This window comes from Schistocerca serialis, chromosome 1 (genome assembly GCF_023864345.2).
Source record: "Schistocerca serialis cubense isolate TAMUIC-IGC-003099 chromosome 1, iqSchSeri2.2, whole genome shotgun sequence".
In the NCBI taxonomy this organism is placed as follows: Eukaryota; Metazoa; Arthropoda; class Insecta; order Orthoptera; family Acrididae; genus Schistocerca; species Schistocerca serialis.
In genome coordinates, this window is record NC_064638.1 from 1,102,978,423 (window position 1) to 1,102,983,786 (window position 5,364).

Consider the following 5,364-nt stretch of genomic DNA (forward strand, 5'->3'; position numbering starts at 1 on the left):
CACTCACAGTATTAAACAAGGATTCAGTAAACATTTGCATTATTGATCATACATAGTTTATGTTATGGACGTTTATTCACTTCGGCACTGTAATACGGACTGTGATTTCATCAGATTATAAGAAGCACTTACTCCGTTCAAAAATGGTTCAAATGGCTCTGAGTACTATGGGACTCAACTGCTGAGGTCATTAGTCCCCTAGAACTTAGAACTAGTTAAACCTAACTAACCTGAGGACATCACAAACATCCATGCCCGAGGCAGGATTCGAACCTGCGACCGTAGCGGTCTTGCGGTTCCATACTGCAGCGCCTTTAACCGCACGGCCACTTCGGCCGGCGCACTTACTCCGTCTTCAGGCCATGAGTGGCCTACCGGGACCATCCGACCGCCGTGTCAGCCTCAGTGGACGACGCAGATAGGAGGGGCGTGGGGTCAGCACACCGCTCTCCCGGCTGTTATGATGGTATTCTTGATCGAAGCCGCTACTATTCGGTCGAGTAGCTCCTCAATTGGCATCACGAGGCTGAGTGCACCCCGAAATATGGCAACGGCGCATGGCGGCCTGGATGGTCACCCATCCAAGTGCCGACCACGTCCGACAGCGCTTAACTTCGGTGATCTCACGGGAACCGGCGTATCCACTGCGGCAAGGCCGTTGCTGAGATAATGAAAAGATGACAAGCAAATAACAGGATAAAGTAACACAAGTTTGGCCGTCCCACAAACACATACGAAGCGAACAAACTTTAAAAACTGATCACGCGTTTAGTTAAGCCGTTTAACACAAAAAGACAGTTGAAGGGCAGACTTTAATGTGTCCTCTTGGGCCCATTAAACTTAAAGATTCCAGGTACAGTTCGCCACGAAAGAATTACTCTGGTCCTATACTCTACATAAAGACGCTGCTTCTTATGGGACTAAATGCATACTATATTTTATACGTTATTTAGCCTCCCCCCATGAACCATGGACCTTGCCGTTGGTGGGGAGGCTTGCGTGCCTCAGCGATACAGATAGCCGTAACGTAGGTGCAACCACAACGGAGGGGTATCTGTTGAGAGGCCAGACAAACGTGTGGTTCCTGAAGAGGGGCAGCAGCCTTTTCAGTAGTTCCAGGGGCAGCAGTCTGGATGATTGACTGATCTGGCCTTGTAACATTAACCAAAACGGCCTTGCTGTTGTGGTACTGCGAACGGCTGAAAGCAAGGGGAAACTACAGCCGTAATTTTTTCCGACGGCATGCAGCTTTACTGTATGGTTAAATGATGATGGCGTCCTCTTGGGTAAAATATTCCGGAGGTAAAATAGTCCCCCATTCGGATCTCCGGGCGGGGACTACTCAAATGGACGTCGTTATCAAGAGAAAGAAAACTGGCATTCTATGGATCGGAGCGTGGAATGTCAGATCCCTTAATCGGGCAGGTAGGTTAGAAAATTTAAAAAGGGAAATGGATAGGTTAAAGTTAGATATCGTGGGAATTAGTGAAGTTCGGTGGCAGGAGGAACAAGACTTCTGGTCAGGTGAATACAGGGTTATAAATACAAAATCAAATAGGGGTAAGGCAGGAGTAGGTTTAATAATGAATAAGAAAATAGAAGTGCGGATAAGCTACTACAAACAGCATAGTGAACGTATTATGGTGGCCAAGATAGACACGAAGAACATGCCTACTACAGTAGTACAAGTTTATATGCCTACTAGCTCTGCAGATGACGAAGAAATTGAAGAAATGTATGATGAGATAAAAGAAATTATTCAGGTAGTGAAGGGAGACTAAAATTTAATAGTCATGGGTGACTGGAATTCGACAGTAGGAAAAGGGAGAGAAGGAAACATAGTAGATGAATATGGATTGGGGCTAAGAAATGAAAGAAGAAGCCGTCTGTTAGAATTTTGCACAGAGCATAACTTAATCATAGCTAACACTTGGTTCAAGAATCATAAAAGAAGGTTGTATACATGGAAGAGTCCTGGAGATACTAAAGGGTATCAGATAGATTACATAACGGTAAGACAGAGATTTAGGAACCAGGTTTTAAATTGTAGGACATTTCCAGGGGCAGATGTGGACTCTGACCACAATCTATTGGTTATGAACTGTAGATTACAACTGAAGAAATTGCAAAAAGGTGGGGATTTAAGGAGATGGGACCTGGATAAACTAACTAAACCAGAGGTTGTAGAGAGTTTCAGGGAGAGCATAAGGGAACAATTGACAGGAATTGGGGAAAGAAATACAGTAAAAGACGAATGGGTAGCTCTGAGGGATGAAGTAGTGAAGGCAGCAGAGGATCAAGTAGGTAAAAAGACGAGGGCTAGTAGAAATCCTTGGATAACAGAAGACATATTGAATTTAATTGATGAAAGCAGAAAATATAAAAATGCAGTAAATGAAGCAGGCAAAAAGGAATACAAACGTCTCAAAAATGAGATCGACGGGAAGTGCAAAATGGATAAGCAGGCATGGCTAGAGGACAAATGTAAGGATGTAGAGGCTTATATCACTAGGGGTAAGATAGATACAACCTACAGGAAAATTAAAGAGATCTTTGGAGAAAAGAGAGCCATTTGTATGAATATCAAGAGCTCAGATGTAAAACCAGTTCTAAGCAAAGAAGGGAAAGCAGAAAGGTGGAAGGAGTATATAGAGGATCTATACAAGGGCGATGTACTTGAGGACAATATTATAGAAATGGAAGAGGATGTAGATGAAAATGAAATGGGAGGTACGATACTGCGTGAAGAGTTTGACAGAACACTGAAAGATCTGAGTCGAAACAAGGCCCCGGGAGTAGACATCATTCCATTAGAACTACTGACGGCCTTGGGAGAGCCATCGCTGACAAAACTCTACCATTTGGTGAGCAAGATGTATGAGACAGGCGAAATACCCCCAGACTTCAAGAAGAATGTAATAATTCCAATCCCAAAGAAAGCAGCTGCAAAATACTAACGCGAATTATATACAGACGAATGGAAAAACTGGTAGAAGCCGACCTCGGGGAAGATCATTTTGGATTCCGTAGAAATGTTGGAACACGTGAGGCAATACTGACCTTACGACTCATCTTAGAAGGAAGATTAAGGAAAGGCAAAGATACAGTTCTAGCATTTGTAGACTTAGAGAAAGCTTTTGACAATGTTGACTGGAATACTCTCTTTCAAATTCTAAAGGTGGCAGGGGTAAAATACAGGGAGCGAAAGGCTATTTACAATTTGTACAGAAACCAGATGGCAGTTATAAGAGTCGAGGGGCATGAAAGGCAAGCAGTGGTTGGGAAGGGAGTGAGACAGGGTTGTAGCCTCTCCCCGATGTTATTCAATCTGTATATTGAGCAAGCAGTAAAAGAAACAAAAGAAAAGTTTGGAGTAGGTATTAAAATCCAGGGAGAAGAAATAAAAACTTTGAGGTTCGCCGATGACATTGTAATTCTGTCAGAGACAGCAACGGATTTGGAATAGCAGTTGAACGGAATGGACAGTGTCTTGAAAGGTGGATATAAGATGAACATCAACAAAAGCAAAACGAGGATAATGGAATGTAGTCGAATTAAGTCGGGTGATGCTGAGGGAATTAGATTAGGAAATGAGACACTTAAAGTAGTAAAGGAGTTTTGCTACTTGGGGAGCAAAATAACTGATGATGGTCGAAGTAGAGAGGATATAAAATGTAGACTGGCAATGGCAAGGAAAGCGTTTCTGAAGAAGACAAATTTGTTAACATCGAGTATAGATTTAAGTGTCAGGAAGTCGTTTCTGAAAGTATTTGTATGGAGTGTGGCCATGTATGGAAGTGAAACATGGACGATAAATAGTATGGACAAGAAGAGAATAGAAGCTTTCGAAATGTGGTGCTACAGAAGAATGCTGAAGATTAGATAGGTGGATTACACAGCTAATGAGGGGGTATTGAATAGAATTGGGGAGGAGTTTGTGGCACAACTTAACAAGAAGAAGGGACTGGTTGGTAGGGCATGTTCTGAGGCATCAAGGGATTTATCATTGGAGGGCAGCGTGGAGGATAAAAATCGTAGAGGGAGACCAAGAGATGAAAACACTAAGCAGATTCAGAAGGATGTAGGTTGCAGTAGGTACTGGGAGATGAAGGAGCTTGCACAGGATAGATTAGCATGGAGAGCTGCATCAAACCAGTCTCAGGACTGAAGACCACAACAACAACAACATTTAGCCACTTCCTTTCCGTACCGTTTTTTGCTGACAAGTGGAACGACTGTGAGCAACATGAATAGATGAACTACTCATACATTACTATCTATCTTTAAATATATATGTATTCGTATATGTATTTCGATGTTGCTTGAGTAGATATGTTCCAGTTATATCTTCGAGTTATGCCTAAGTAATTTGACTTCCAAATGGGTAAACAGTTATCAGTGATGAACTGCACGATTGGAAAGGCAATTCTGGATAGGGCGAGAATATTTTTCGCCTGTTCGTAATGCTAAGTTCGCTTTCCATAGACAAATCCAGCGAGCATTACCAATATACGATATAATTGTTCCAAAGTGGCAAAACTCATTTCGCTTAGTAACAAAGTGGGAGCAAATATCATTTTGATGAAAACCACACGCCTGAGTAATCCATACAAACTAGCATGCCGATCTACATCTACGTAAATAACTCCGCATGGGCATTTATAATGTACAGCTAAAGAAATAAAGCAGATACAGAAAAAAATCTGCCATTCATCAGGATTTTCCCATTTTTTTGATTCTATAAGCCATGTGTAAAATTCTGGATTTGTGCTTGGAAGCGAGGGTCGTAATGTTTCTTCAGTTAAGTCATTATTATTTCGCACATGATGCCTTGAGAGGTTGTTGGTTGTTTCAGAATATTCTGATGAGTTGAAAACGCGGCAACCACCCATGTTTTTCGTTTAATACACAATTTATATTCTCCGTAACTAGTTTTGAGCCGAAATCCACTTTTGGTGGGCAGCGTGTTTTTCTTAGGTAAAGTATACCTTTTTCCGTATAATCGGTTTCACAGCGAGGTGAAACAGATATAAGCTTAGTGAACACGGATTCACATCTCGCCATCCAGATTTAGGTTTCCTATGTCTTAAAATGAATACCAGAAGTGATTCTTTGAAAAGGATGCTGCAGACACTCTTTTCATTTACGTTCATTCGGAGCTTTTTCTCCACCTCTAATTACGTTGACATCAGCTAGACTGTGAAGAACATTAACATCACATTCCTATTTTTAGGTCCGTTAGCTGCATCTCTGGCGAAGTCTTGAAATTGATAAACAGGTTTGACCTGACGTTACACGAAATTGCTGACAAAGATTGAATGTAACAACTTCCCTTTCTAAACGACGCTCGTCAAAACTGTATAA

At 41.8% G+C, this 5,364-nt stretch overlaps 1 pseudogene; it reads right to left on the bottom strand.

Moving 5' to 3' along the window:
- Nucleotides 1-545: 545 nt before the first annotated feature.
- Nucleotides 546-663, bottom strand: LOC126428518 (5S ribosomal RNA; annotated as a pseudogene).
- Between the last annotated feature and the right edge of the window lie 4,701 nt (nt 664-5,364).